The following is a 15,692-nucleotide window of genomic DNA, read 5'->3' as shown; positions in this document are numbered from 1 at the left end:
CTATTGCTGTGTACGGTGTCAGGCGTGGAGCAGGTAAATTATATTGTTGTGAACCACCCTCAAATCTATGGACATAGGGCAGTACACGAATCTTAACAACAACACAGCTGAAAGGCCGCTTGCGGGCAATTGTCTGATTTTGCAGGGAATCGCCCAATCGGTGGCATTTGTAAAGCCCTGTTCAAAGCTCCATGCAAAGGGCTCTGCAAGGCCTGATAGTCAGCTGACTGTCAAGCACATCATGAGACCTGTCAACACTGCAAGGTCTGCAAGCTCTGCCTCACTTGCCAGGGCCTTGGGAAGGTCACACGAGGCCTCAGCGTGATTTCACAGAGCTCCCTTGAGATGCTGCAGGGCCATTGCGAGATTTTGCTTGAACCCAGAATCTACCACAAAGCTTCTCTGGTAGTGGAGGCAGGGAGCACACCAGTAGAGGTTCCCCTTGGATTCAGTCACCTGAGGCATCTGCCTCAGTTTACCACACAGACTGGCCGACCCTGAAACCAGGTAAGACCTTCTCAGGGAAACGGTACAAATCGCAACACAGCTGAATATTGCATACCAGAAAACTTAGTATTCTGATCCACCATCGTTAATGTAAATGTCTTCTACGTGATCAAAAATAACAGGAATCTTGGCTAGCATGAGGCACGTTCTTCCTTCTTTTATTTGGGAGAAGTATAATTTACAGCTTTAAACATCAAACATCCTGAAGCGATTTCTGTCTTAATTACTGCACTGCTATAAACGCACGCATGGGATACTTTACAAGGAAGCAGGGATGTCCCAATATATGTTTAAAGAATATCAACAGTCTCTTTTCCTGCATTCTACAAGATCGAAATCTGCTTAACAGGGAGCAATCCCAGAGAAGCGCTGAAATGTGAATATTTATTTATTCATTGCGCTACTGTCTCGCCTACTGTTCTTTTGATAAACTGAAACAGGGTTTCATTTGTGGTAAGGCACTGAGCCCCAGATCCTGCTTTTGGCACCGGTCTCCAGCCCCAGGAAAAGAAAGCAAAGTGAAAGAGGAGAGCAGTTCCTTTCGCATGTCTTGGAAAAGAAGCAGGGGAATAACTCAGGGTCCAAATGAGGAGCCACAGTCATTTATTTACATTGGCTTGTCTACATTTCATGCTGAAGACAGGAAGAAGCTCTCTCTATCCATGTATGTGTGCTTCTGAAAGAATACGCTTGTCGATTTGTACATAAATCCATAGGATTGTAGAATTGGAAGGGACCCTGAAGACCATTTAATCCAACCCCATGCAACGCAGGAATATGGAGCTGTCCAATATGGGGATCAAACCTGAAACCTTGGCGTTATCAGCACCCCACTCTATCCAGCTGAGCTATCCAGGTCTAGCCTTAACTATTGGTGTACCCAGATGCACAGACTTTACACTCATTGAACACCTGAATAACCGTGTACTGTTCAGCTTTTTTTTGTCACTGGACATTATCAGATGTAATGTGTGAACATTCCTATTTTATAGCAAATCTATGCAACTCTCCATTGACATCGGAAGGCAGCCCTGTACCGGGAAGCTTTTAATGTGTAATGATTCATTGTGTTCCTTATATTCTGTTGGAAGCTGCCCAGAGTTGAAACCCAGTCAGATGGGTGACTGGGTTATATTTGAATAACTGTAGGGGTGTCCAGCTCTACTATTTGTATATACACAGGTACACAAGATTGTACACCTATTGAATGTTATGTTTGAACACCCCTTTTTGAACTATGTACTTACTCTCCAGAAGGCTCATAGCTCAGTGGCAGAGCATGTGCTTGGGATGCAACACATTCTAGTTCAAAATGACACCTTTCTGGGACTCTGGAGAGCTGCAGCCAGCAGGGACCGGCCCTATTTTTGGGCATAATGAGACTATCTCTGGCAGGATATGAGCACAACATTCTCTTGCTTGTGTTTCCCAGGAATTGTGTTTCCCAGGAATCTGTGCCCACTCTCAATGGGCACAGAGGTGGACTTAGGGCAGTGTGACCGGTTCCGCTGCACAGGGCACTGAGCTTAGGGGGTGCCCCAGGCCATGGGCTGGGACATCTCAACTATGTCAGCCACCACTGAGCAGAGGACACCATCCCATCACTAATGCTGAAATAAAATTTGACTGTTGATCTGCTCAGCTTCTGTAGGTGAAATAAGTGTTGAAGCAATGATTCTTCCACATCAACTTTGTTGGACTGGTCATGTTGTGCAGATACCTGATTGTCGTCTTCCAAAGCAACTCCTCTATTCTGAACTTAAAAATGGAAAGTGTAATGCTGGTGGTCAACAAAAGAGGTTTAAAGACTCTCTAAAGGCAAATCTAAAAAAAAGTAGTACAGTATAAACACCAACAACTGGGAAACACTGGGCTGCAAGTGTTCCAGTTGGAGAACAGCCTTTACCAAAGGTGTCATGGGCTTTGAAGACACTCGAACTCTGGACGCAAGGGAGAAACGTGCTAAGAGGAAGGCACCCTTGGCAAACCCTCACCGTGATCAACTCCCGCCCGGAAACCAATGTCTCCACTGTGGAAGGACGTGTGGATCCAGAATTAGCCTCCACAGTCACTTACGGACTCATTGTTAAAACCGTGTTTATGGAAGACAATCTTACTCGGCTACAAGTGATCACAGAAGAAGAAGAAGAAGAAGAAGAAGAAGAAGAAGAAGAAGAAGAAGAAGAAGAAGAAGAAGAAGAAGGACTGATGGCCTGACCGAATATTGAACAGTTTGCTCTCTTTGAATCCTCCATGTGCCTCAGCATCTTCATAAGAGCAGCACATCGCATTACCAGCAACCTTCATTAATTCAGGGGAGATGCCAAAACAGAGTCTCTCTCTCTCTCTCCACCTCTACATTAGTTTGTGCTATAACCTAGTGTCAATTTGAGCTCCGGCTATGTATTGCAAGGGGCTTCTGATCTTATCTGGGGCCCACTTAAAAGCAGAAGGCAAGCTCCAACCTAGCAGATTGCTTGTTAAATGGCATCTGCCAGCGGGAAACCCACCAGTCTTCTTTGGGCTATAAAGGCTGCCTCTGGGCTTCCATGTAATGAGGTGCCATTTCTGAGGATTTTGGGTTCCTGAAGCAGTCTCGAAGTTTGTTTGTCTTTTTCTTGGGGGGAGGGCACACATTCTTTTTTATTAAAAACAAAAACAAAAAACCAGAGACGTTTTGACAGCAAGTAAACTAAGCAGCAGACAGGACACCAAATTAGCAAGGCAGAAAAGGAATGGGCTTGGTTAAGTACAGTGCTGAACAGTATGGGAGCTAAACTCACATACTAGCAAATAGATGGGGCATTTTTGTAGTTTTAAGTGTGTGGCTATTCCATTGGTATTAATTTCCTCCCCATTTCTGTGCATTATTGCAGAGTATTGTAAAAGAACAATGTCAATCAACATTTGATGATCTCCTTCTACCAGTCCACAATAGAAAGTGTCCTTTCATACTGCATCACGGTGTGGTACGCTGGTTTGACATCAACTGATAGGAAGTGCCTACAGAGGGTGGTGAATACAGGACAAGATATTATGGGCTGTCCCGTGAATCCTCTGGATGACATCGCAGAAGAACGTTGCCTCAGGAGAGTGAGGAAAATTCTCAGGGATGATTCGCACCCTGGCCGGCACTTTCATGATCTCCTGCCCTCAGGCAGAAGATATAGAAGCATAATTAGTCGCACCAACAGGGTAAAGAACAGTTTCTATCCGTGGGCTGTTAGGCTGCTGAATGAAAAGATAACAACAGGGCAACTGACTTTCGGGTTTGGTGGGTGTGCGTCAGTAAACGAGGGGAATTAAGACTAAGAGAGCTGAGTGGGGGGTGCTCGTGCAATCTCACTGTATAGAAGTTGTACAAGTGACAATAAAGTATTTCAGTTATTGGAGGAATTGCACTGTATTTGCCTTTTCCTGTGTGCTTACAGTTTCCATGCTGGTCTCTTTATTTACGTTGTTGTTCTGCTTACTTGTAAAAAGGAAGGAAGGAAAGAAGGAAGGAAGGAAGGAAGGAAGGAAGGAAGGAAGGAAGGAAGGAAGAGATAATATGAGCCCTGCCAGATTGGGCCACTGGTCATCTAGTGAGGAGCTGCTAACAGATCCCTCTTCCCCTCCCAGGGTTGCAATTCCCAGAATTCCCTGTGAAGATAGATTGACTGTGAAATCACACCAGGAATTGGAGCTCTGTGGTGTGTGTGTGTTCTGGTGTGTTTGTGTACTACACTAGTGTGTACTAGTGAGTACAGCTCTCAGCACCCTTGACAAACTCCAGCTCCCAGGATTCTTTGAGGGAGCCACGACTGGTTAAAGCATACCCCTCAATTGTTCTGTTTTCAGCGGGACATCCTGGACTCACAGAAGCCAAAACTGGCTTCTGTTTGGATCCTGAAATACCCCATTTTTGGGTCTGGTGTGGCACCTCGCTCCAGAGCGCCAGAGCAAAAGACTCTCACTCTGGAGCTTGTCAGCGGAGTTCTTATTTTCTTATGGCAATGCACTTGTAATACTTTGAAGTCGGACCAACCTGCTCCTGATATTTCTGAGCCTCCCCATTCTGCATCAACATATTAGAATTCGTAGTGCAGAGAATAACTCGGGGGGCCCCTGGACAATATATCGAAGGCTGAATTGTCATTATTAGAGCAAGAGAAAGCAATCCTTAATAACTGTGTTATCTGCCATCCGATCTTCAGAAGCAAAAAATAGATTCATTTGCTCAAAGGTCACAGGGTCAGGGAGAGAGAAGCGGGCGCAACAGAAAAGCAGATTGATCCCACGGATGAAACGGCACAACTGAGCTGAGAGGCGGCGGGACTAAATGGGGGAATTTCTAATCTAAACTCCCCATGAGAGAAAGGAGAGCTGCAGACTAGGAAGTTGGAGCGCCTGCAAGGAAAGTAACGAGGTAACATGACAGGTTTGCTGTAGATTTGGGGGAGAGGCGGAGAAAGACTCTTTTTGCACAAAATTTGAGACTCTAGATCCCTGTCTGCTGACAGTGGGGGGGGGGGGACACACTTTGGGTACTAGTGAGTGCATCAAGCCCATGTCATAGTGGAGCAGGAACATGAGTGAGTGCAGTTTCAGGCCCTCCCCACCCCAAGCAGGAACAGTGACATCATCTGCCAGAATGCTGGGTTAACTGATGAATTCACCTTGCTCTGGCAAGTGAATGAGGTGATGATGAGTCCCTTAAGTTTGTTTCCCAGAGGAAGTCGAATGAGGGAGAAATACTCAAGCAGAGGCTAGATACATCCCTCCTTTTCTTTTCTGGGGTTCCTGTTTCAGGCTAGCCTTTTAAATTACAACACTTTCTTTGCAGGATTCTGACTTCATAGAATCATCCCTGCAGTGCAGGAATATGCAGCTGTCCCTTACGGGGATCGGACCTGCAACCTTGGCATTTATCAGCGCCACGCTCTAACCAACTATGCTATGTAGATGTGTTTCCAGTGGGAACTAAAGGTTGGCTGCAACTTACCTAGAGACTGCCCTGTATTGGTAAATTTAAATAATTTTGAACTGAGCCCAGAAAGTAATTGTTAGCCAGTGCAGTCATGCCAGAATTGGTGTTATATGTCTGGAGCATCTGGTCTTGGTCAACAGTCTGGCTTCAATGACATATTTGAGCCTGACAAAAACACTTGGGGGGGGCGGCAAAGCTGGCCAAACAGCTGCTTGCAGTTTTGGACATTTCCTTGGAAGTGTGGGTATAGAGGCATTTGTGAGGCACTCCTGCACTTCAAAATGTTCCTCTAGAGTGCTGTGTCCAGCATTGGAGCAACTTAGGCCACATGAGGACATAGAGATCAAGCTTGCTAGCCAGTTAATGAATCCAAGGGACCTCAGCTAAAATTAAGATGGATTGCTGCTGACATGAGTCTACCAAGTGGCCAGTGAGTGAAGATGTCCAAAAAAACTCCCTTGATAAAGAGATTGGGTTCTCCAAATGTGTTGGCATAATAAATCTTTGTGCACCTGGTGTGTGTGGCCTGATCTACAGCTGTTTGTTGTAGTTGTTGTTGTTGTTGTTGTTGTTGTTTCCTTTTATTCTATCTGCTGAAATGAGGAACTGGGTTTGTCTGTGTGTGAAATGTCCATTTGCCCCCTTACGAAAGAGGAAAGGCTATTCGTTTTGTCCCATTTCTTTCTTTTTGTTCCCCTGGGTAACGCCACTCATCTTGAATCCTGGTTTTCAAACATCAATTCAAGAACTGGAGAATATATATCACTTGCTGCAGTTCTAAGTTCCTTCAGTTCTTCTCAAGTTCATGCAACAAACAGCAAAAACAAAACATATTGCAACAATATTGGTGTGATTGTATGCAGTCATAATCTTGGTGTGATCATAGGTGAGGATAAGAGAGAATTTCAAATCATTTCATTTTTAGTTTGCCTTTCATGAAATAATATGTGAACTCAAATGCTGTGATACTTCAAAATCCTTTCTTCCCCAAATTTTGCAATGTGTACAGAAATGCACATACTGAGATAAAGTGTGCATAGAAGTGCATATATTGGCAAATATATTAGAGAAAATAACATATGAAAATATGTCAGGAATTCTTGTGCTGAGTTTGGTGATGAAATCGCAAGAGGAGACCGAATATATGCCATAAAAACAGGTGAAGTCACCCTGAAGAGATTTTGTTTGGTCCTCCATCTTGATTCAAAATGGTGTCTGGCATCCAAAAGGGGACGATGTCCATTGCCCCCACCTTGGTGACCCATGGGCCATGTTTGGTGACTATATCTTGAGAGGCGGCCAAATATATGTCAAAAATGCATGCAGTCATTCCAAAGCCTCTCTTCACTCAGTCTGCCATATTGATTCAAAATGGCGCCTAGCACCCAAACATCAAAGCAGGCACAACACCCCCACCTCAGGAACCCTTGCCCTATGTCTGGTGGAAAATATCTCAAAAGTTGACTAACCCTATTCGTAAAATGGCCAAAGTCATGCCAAAGTCACTTTTCCGGTTCTCCATCTTGATTCAAAATGGCCGCTGGCACCCAAACATCAACAAAGAGCGTGGCCCCTAGCCTCATGTCAAGTTTGGCAATGACGACTCAAGAGGTATATGTGATGAGTATGAGTTACTCGTGCGTAAACTGGTGCCTCTCTAGGCTAATTTGCCTTGTTAAACCTTTCTGACTGCACAGCCCTTTCTAATTGTGACTGGCTCAGTCACTGGCAGAATCCGTCAGTGGGCGTTTCTTGAACCTCTTCCAACATAAGAGTTGTTTGACACCCAGTCTCCTCCTCCTCTCACTGCGCGGGAGTCTTCTGCGCAGGGAGGGCGTGGGTAGCGGAGGACCTGTCCCCTCCTCACTGAGTTCCAGTGAAGAGTCCTGGAGCCCTCTCTCCGATTCCCCCATCTGCCCATCTTTATCCCTGGTGTTGCGCTTAAATGTTTTCCCCTCCACTGAGCTGTTTCTCCCCCTGCTGCTGGGTCCTTCTCCAGCATCATCTAGGAGCCTCCCCTTCGCCTCTCGCTCCGATGTCAGTTCCCTGACAGTATATATAGTAGTCTCTTTCCAAATTATATACAGTCATACCTCTTGTTACGTTTGTTCAGGTTACATTCTTTCAGGATACGTACCGCGGCAACCCGGAAGTAATGGAACGGGTTACTTCCAGGTTTCGCCGCTCGCGCATGCGCAGACACTCAAAATGACGTCACACGCACGCACAGAAGTGGCGAATCATGATCCGCGCAGACGCAGGTTGCATTCTGCTCAGGTTGCGAATGGGGCTCCGGAACGGATCCCGCTCACAACCAGAGGTACCACTGTAGTAGACTCTACAACTGCCACCTCATGGTCAGAATTTGAGCCAAGGTCCTAACTCTCCCTGGCACCCATCTCCTGTGGTGCAAACACGGTCTGATGACAAGCAGCCCTATGGCTTTTCGTTCATTTCCTCTTAGGGATGTGGCTCAAAACAAAACAAAAATATCTGAGGCAAAATATTATGTTACATTAGATTTGCTGGAGCCCTTTTGTCCTCTTGCGAAAAGGCTCCACGTCTTTCGGAGGATGTTTGACGTGCAGGCACTCTATGTCTCAGACGCGCATAACAGAAAGTTAGAGTGCTTCCTCGCACACTGAGGGGATACATTTTATAGCTGGCACGGTCCCCGGCGCTCCTCCTCACCTGCCTTTGAGATGGCGCCGGAAGAGTAAAACCGAAATAAATAGATAAAAACGATAAAAATGTTTTATTCACCAAAGGGGAAAATTCCATCCCAGACCAAAAGACAACTGAGTGTTTTATTTCCTGTCAGTTCTCAAGTCCCACGAGCATGGGGGAATGTCAAACTAGCGGCATTATCCCATAAAGCAACAAATAGAACCAAGCATTCGCAAAACAGTATTGATGCCAGAGAGGCGCCAGGCCCTGTTTAAAGTGCCATAAAGAGTCCTGATGGGGATTGTTAGTTTAGAACCGAGACAAGCCAGAGATGTGCAGCTATCTAAAATGTCTACCCCCTAATACTCTGGTTTCTGAATTCAGGGACTGCTGATCAGTTTTGCTGTGTGTGTGGCGCATAGGAATAGGTGAATCGGACTATTTTTGGTTCAGAACGTAGGAACATCAGAAGATCTCTTACACCGGGCCAAGTTGATGGTCCATCTAGCTCAGAATTGTCTACACTGGCTGGCAAAGTTTCAGACATGGGTCTATTCCAGCCCTACCTGGAATTGCCAGGGACTGAACCTGGGACCTTCTGGATGCAAAGCAGATGTCCTGCCACTAAGCTACCCATACTGTTTCTCTCAGTTTCTCATTTTTCTGTTCTTAATTTCAGTTCCTCACACCTCTCCAGCAAGGTGCAAATTCTTTAAACAAAATCCTTGAAAATTCATCAGCGTTTTTTGGTGAGAATTTCTCCAAATTGTGTCCTCCAAATCACCAAACTGCCTTCGTGTTGCTGGGGCGGGCCCGTTTGTATGCCCTCCGCACCTCATTGGTTGCCCCTTTGTTGCTGGGGATAATTTTCTGTCGGTTGGGGTTTGATTGGCAAAGCCACTTCCGAGCTGGAGAGGAGGTGGGGTTGCGGGCTTCACACCCCCACCCCCACGTACGCGGGGGCCGACTCCCAGCCCCCATGTGATTGAGGGAATCCCTGGCCGCGTCATCCCCTGGCCAGCCAATCGGCTGGCCTGGGGGCATGGCCCGCTCTATTTAGGGCTGGCGCGGCCGGGGATCTCCCTCTTTTGGCTGCTCCAGCTGCTCCGGTTTGCCACCCCCCCACCCTTTAGGTCTGGCTTTCTGACCTTGCTATGGACCTCAGTTGGTCGACGTTAAGGGGCCTGGTGGTAATTTTTTTCACTTGGCAAATTGGCACCAGCCACTTGGTTTTTCGCCTACCTAGTAGCAAATCGTCACAACTTTCTGGGTATTGGTGGTTAGGCATTGGTAAGGGTATTGTTATGTTGATGGGGGGGGGAGGAAGCGCCATCATCTGCCCCGCATATTGAAGGGTAGTCCGGTAAAGGATTCCAGGGGGCGTGGCCCTGTCCAAAGCCTAAGGAGGTGAGGGCCTAAGGCATGCCCCCTAGCGGTGACCCCGGGGGAGTTCCTAGTTGATGTGCATCAGCAGGACTCCCCCTACTGGTGGTCAACCCTTCCCAGTCTTCAAGCAAACAGGCTGAAGCTGGATAGTCAGTAGGACCAATGCCTAAGCCAATACCACGCATTACCTGTAACCAATAAAGTTGTGGCCATTTTTCACCCATTAACCTAAATACTGGTGTCATGTGTCTTTATTTCTGATGGGGGAGGCTGGAACTCGCCACGCAACTATGGGGCTATTTAAGGCACGAGGCGAAGTACTTTCTCTTTCACATCATGCAGGGGATCTCCCTCCCTGCCTCCCTATAATTTAAGGTTGTGTTTTTGACCTTGCTATGCCCATCTGTTGTTGTTGTTTAGTCGTTTAGTCGTGTCCGACTCTTCGTGACCCCCTGGACCAGAGCACGCCAGGCACTTCTGTCTTCCACTGTCTCCCGCAGTTTGGTCAGACTCATGTTTGCCCGTCTAGGGGTCATCTATTTTGGGAGCAGGGGCCTGGTAGGAATTTTACCACTTGGCTGATTGGCTAGTACCATTTGGTTTTTGCCTACAGTGTAGCAAATCGTCACAACTTTGTAAGGTTGGCAGTTAGGCATTGGTTCATTCTTTGGTGGAGGGAATTATGGATTGGCTGTGCCTGCCTCTCATTTTTGCTGCTGCTGCTACTAGGGAATTCCGTTAAAGGAATCCAGGGGCTCGATTTCCTCTGTCCGATGCCCTCTCAGCGATAGCGCCATGCCAGAGTTCCTGGGAGCATCTGGGGAGAAGGAAGAGGCAGAAATCCGCCTCTGTGCTCCGACAGTATGTTTTCCCTTACTGACCTCTGGAGGTTCCAGTTGTCAGTCCTGTTCCTGCCGGTGCAGGTTCAGGTAGTCCGAACCAATGCCTAAGCAACCACTCACATGCTGTAATAAATAAAGTTGTGGCCAAATTAATGCCAGAAATCGTAAACAAATATTCTATGCCCTGTGTGATTTATTTTGGAGGAGGTTTGGGGGCGGTGTCTTCATATGCAAAATAGCCATATATTTCAGAGCAGTTTTGACTTAACAGGCACATTATTATTTTTTGCAAGTAATCTCCCCACGTAGAGCAAATATTTGCATGTTAACTTCACTAAGATGCTCATTTTTAGAACACTTGACCACAGCGTGTCCAATTCTTTGAGTACATTACTTTTCTAGAAAATTGCACTACAAAATTAAGAGATGGACAGATTCTGAAAGGCAGCTGTATTTTGAGTGGTGCATTGTTTCAAAAAGTGTGAATTAGGTGGGTTTGCCTTTAGAGCAGCCTTTCCCAATCTGTGGGTCCCCAGATGTTGTTGAACTACAACTCCCATCACCCCTAGCTAGCAAGGCCAGAGCTCAGGGATGATGGGAGTTGTAGTCCAATAACATCTGGGGACCCACAGGTTGAGAACCGCTGCTTTAGAGGCAAACAATTTCAAATTTCTCTTCCACCCCCTATCCGTGGGACAGAGCTGCTGTCGTTTACCTGGGCAGGGGACAAAATAGCAGCAAGGTTGGTGCTACAGAGATGTAAGAGAAGCTGGACTGATGAAGACAGCCTAGCTGTTGTGCCCATGTGGCCTCAAACCTGCCATGATACTTGTCCTCGTCCATCAAGTTCAGCAGCCATGATGCCACCCTTTAGAGCAGCCCTTCTCAGCCTTGGGTCCCCCGACATTCTTTGAACTACAACTCTCATCATCATTGACCACAAGCCACGGTGGCTTGGAATTATGGGAGTTGGAGTCCAGGAGGTTCAGAAAGACTGCTCTAGAGACTGTTTCTGCAGATCTTGAAGGAGGTAGGCAACTAAGACGATCAAGGGTGTGGAAAGCAAGCCTTATGAGGAATGGTTGAAGTAGCTGGGTATGTTTAGCCTGGAGAAGAGGAGCTATGATAGCCATCTTTAAATAGCTGAAGGGCTGTCACATGGAAGATGGAGCAAGCTTATTTTCTCCTGCTCTGGAGTGTAGGACATGAATCAGTGGCTTCAAGTTACAAGAAAGAAGAAGAAGAGTTTGGATTTGATATCCCACTTTATCACTACCCGAAGGAGTCTCAAAGCAGCTAACATTCTCCTTTCCCTTCCTCCCCCACAACAAACACTCTGTGAGGTGAGTGGGGCTGAGAGACTTCAGAGAAGTGTGACTGGCCCAAGGTCACCCAGCAGCTGTGTGTGGAGGAGCGGAGACGCGAACCCGGTTCCCCAGATTACGAGTCTATCGCTCTTAACCACTACACCACACTGAAAAGGACATTTCCGACTAAACATCAGGAGAGCTTCTGGCAGTAAGAGCTGTTTAACAGTGGAATGGTCTCCCTCGGGAGGTGGTGGACTTCCTTGAAGGTTTTTAAGCTGAGGTTGGGTGGCCACCTGTCATGGATGCTTTAGCTGAGGTTTCTGTGTTGCAGGCGGTTGGACTAGATGACCATTAGGCCCCTTCCAACTCTATGAGTCATATATATATATATATATATATATATATATATATATATGGAATAACGACAAGTCATTTGCAATTTGGAGCAGGGAGTCCAGCCCCTTTCCTGCCCTCCCTAAATGCCACTGCTTTCACGCAGAGGTTTACACAGTGCAACTTAGATTTTAACAAGCAGAAGAAGCCAACAGCAAATCCTTCATACTTAAACCAGACATTTAATACCATGGGGAGCTCGAGAAAAGTGCCTAAATTGCCAAGCTATGAAGGAAATTACCAAGCCGAAGATTTAGAGGAATGGTTTCTGAACTCTAATGATGAACATGGCGCTGCAATTATGCCAGCCACTGTATTTCTTTCTTTCTGCCGTTGCGAAGACGCACGGTTAAATTAACTACATGAATTGAGCGAGGGGTGGGTGGGGGGGGGGAGATATATATTGTCTGAGGGCAGTTAAAACACTCCAATTGCTAAAAAAACATTAACTTAATTATCTACATATTATACTCCAAAGAAAATCATTAGCTTCCTGTTTCTGGGAAGCGTCGGTGGCGAACTTCCATAGTTCGAGAAAGGAGCTCATGAAGAAAAATACATGAAATGGATTTTAATTGAAAGCTTTCTCTCTCTCCCTTCCCTCTCTCCCTCCCTCTGTGTGTGTGTGGGGGGGGGGGGGACACAACGCAAACTGAACCAGTTTGTCTGGTTCAGTATGCCTTGAAAAACCGAGATGTAAAAGCCTAAGAGAAAGAACAATTTATCCTAGGGTTGTCACCGACATTTTAAATGACAAAACGTACAGGTGGGATTTTTGGATTGATGGGAAGGTTTCAGACATAGCTTGGATTTTTGTTCGGTGTACAGCTAAAACTGTAAGGAGTGAATAAGACAGATCAATACGTTGAGTCTTCTGAAAGATGTGCATTATAGGTGGATATTGGGTGAGAAACCTCAGCCCTGGGAGCTCTCTGCAGGCCACACATTCTGCTAGGTCAGTTTTGGAACCCAGCAGTTTTTGCCATGCTGAAATACATCCTTGAACCCTGATAATGTATCTTGCTTGCTTTTCCAGAGAAGGTCAGGTAGAAATTTAGCCTACTGTACAAAGGTAAAATTCAGGGCAATCTGTATTTTAACTGTTGCTTTTAACTAATTCCCTTTTTTTCACTTGCATTTTATAATGATTTTTTAAAAAAACCTTGCAAGTTGCCTTGAATCTCAGCTTGGGCTAAAGGCAGGATATAAATGCATTAAATAAATAAAAGGTAAATAATATACAGAAGGGACGCAGGTGGTGCTGTGGGTTGAACCACAGAGCCTAGGGCTTGCCGATCAGAAGGTCAGCAGTTTGAATCCCCGCGACGGGGTGAGCTCCCGTTGCTCGGTCCCAGCTCCTGCCAACCTAGCAGTTCGAAAGCATGTCAAAGTGCAAGTAGATAAATAGGTACTGCTCTGGAGGGAAGGTAAACGGTGTTTCCGTGCGCTGCTCTGGTTCGCCAGATGTGGCTTAGTCATGCTGGCCACATGACCCGGAAGCTGTACGCCGGCTCCCTTGGCCTATAAAGTGAGATGAGCGCACAACCCCAGAGTCAGCCACGACTGGAGCTAATGGTCAGGGGTCCCTTTACCTTTACTCAAATAAAGGAAATTAACATTTGATGCTCTACCGGCGTTTGCTCTTGGGAGGGTTGCCACTGGTCAGTGCGGATGATCCAGAGCTAATGCGACTGATGGTCTGACTCAGTATGAGGGAGCTAAGTAGGGTCATTCTCCCATGTGGCAGTGTGAGAAGGAGAGATGAGTCAGACAAGGGCCACGTTGACTAGCCTTTCAAGAACTGACTGTCCCTTCTACGTTTCTGATTATGTTCCGTCTATCATGGTGTAAGTCATTGTTCTACAAAACCCACCTGCCAAGCCTGCTTTGGCAAAAGAGTGATATATAAATGTACAGTCATACCTCGGTTGTCAAACATAATCCGTTCAGCAAGCCTGTTCAGCTTCTGAATAGTTCGACAACTGAGGCGCAGCTTCTGATTGGTTGCAAGTGCTTCTTGCACTCAAGCCGTGTCAGATGTTCGGGTTGCGTGGCAATTCCCGCCCCTTCCCACGGATGGAATAAATAAAGACACCGGACACCAGAATTTAAGTTAATGGGCAAAAATGGCCACAACTTTATTGATTACAGGTAAGAGTGGTATTGGCTTTAGGCATTGGCCCTAACAGACTATCCGGTCTAACCGGGAAGGGTTAAGCACCAACAGGGGGAGCCCCCGAGATGCACATCCCTAGGCGCTCCCCAAGGGGTTACCGCTCGGGGGCGCGCTTTAGGCCCTAGCCTCCGTAGGTTTCGGACGAGGCGACGCCCCCCAGAGTCCTTTAACGAACTACCCTTCACGATTTGGGGGAGGTGATGGCGTTCCTCCCCCCCAACTTCATTTGCATAACAATACCCCTGCCAATGCCTACCGCCAAAACCGACGAGTTGTGACGTTTTGCTACGAGGTAGGCGAAAAAACCAAGTGGCTTCAAAATACAGCCAATTAGCCAAATGGAAAAACTCCTACCAGGCCCCTTGCGGCGACCAGCCGAAGCCCATAGCAAAGTCCAAATGCAAACCTAGAGGGCGGGTGGGTGGGAAAAACCGCAGCTGCTGCAAGGAAGGAAAAGGGGCGAGCCAGGGCTTCCCCGACCTTAAGTGCCCCATTGTATGCCCGCCCCTAGCGCCTGCCGATTGGCCGGCGCTGTGGGATAATGAATAATAATTAGTTTGGGGAATCCCTGAGTCCCGCGGGGCTGGCGCCAGCCCCGCGAGAATGTAGTCAGGGGCGTGAGCCCGCAACCCCTCCCCCTTCTTAGGTCGGGAGTGGCTTTCCGAAAAAGATTAAAAAACTGGAGCATTTACTTCCAGGTTTTCAGCATTCGGGAGCCGAAATGGTCGAAAACCGAGCTTTGACTGTAGCAAATCAACGAACCATTTTTGTGGGCCTTGATGTATATATGGATTAGATCAGGAGTGCGCAGTAGGGAGATCAGGATCAAGCAGTAGATCAATGAGGATTTCAGACCCCCAAATTGTTTAGTAGCAAAATAATTTCCCAAAAATTCTACTGTTGAAATGAAGAGGAAACAAGGTGAGGGGGCAGTGGCCTGTTTGCAGGCTTCCAACAACAACAACAACAACAACAACAACAACATCCTTCCCCTTCTGACTAGGTTGTCCCAGCTACTCTGGGCGGCTTCTGACATATGTAAAAACATAATTAAACATTAAACATTGAAAAACTTCATTATACAGGGCTGCCTTCAGATGTCTTCTAAAGGGTGTAAAGTTACTTATCGTCTTCACTTGGGGGTGCATAACTCCATACCCTCCAACATTTCTCAGATGAAAAGAGGGATGTCTTAAGGGAAATGCAGGATATTCCAGAATCAAATCAGGATCTGGGATGGCTTCTGTAAATCCGGGACTGTCCCTGGAAAATAGGGACACTTGGAGGGTCTTAGATAGATAGATAGATAGATAGATAGATAGATAGATAGAAACTCAACACAGCGCTGGGCATCCTTTCCTTAAGCCGAAGGGCTTAAGCAGGCTTAATTCTGTATTGGATATAGGCCTGTGTATATATAACACAGCTCAAACTACCATTGC

The 15,692-nt window shown here is 46.6% G+C and overlaps 1 long non-coding RNA gene across 1 annotated transcript; it reads left to right on the top strand.

The window, feature by feature from the left end:
* The first annotated feature begins 333 nt into the window (after positions 1-333).
* LOC308486514 lies at positions 334-3,903 on the top strand. The gene is made up of 3 exons (XR_013991115.1): positions 334-507; positions 948-1,171; positions 3,384-3,903. It is a non-coding gene; the product is annotated as an uncharacterized lncRNA (long non-coding RNA).
* The last annotated feature ends 11,789 nt before the right edge of the window (positions 3,904-15,692 follow it).

Source organism: Podarcis pityusensis, assembly GCF_964106645.2.
Source record: "Podarcis pityusensis genome assembly, chromosome: 10".
In the NCBI taxonomy this organism is placed as follows: domain Eukaryota; kingdom Metazoa; phylum Chordata; class Lepidosauria; order Squamata; family Lacertidae; genus Podarcis; species Podarcis pityusensis.
The sequence above is the reverse complement of the archived record's forward strand: the minus strand, read 5'-3'. Positions and strand labels throughout refer to the sequence as shown.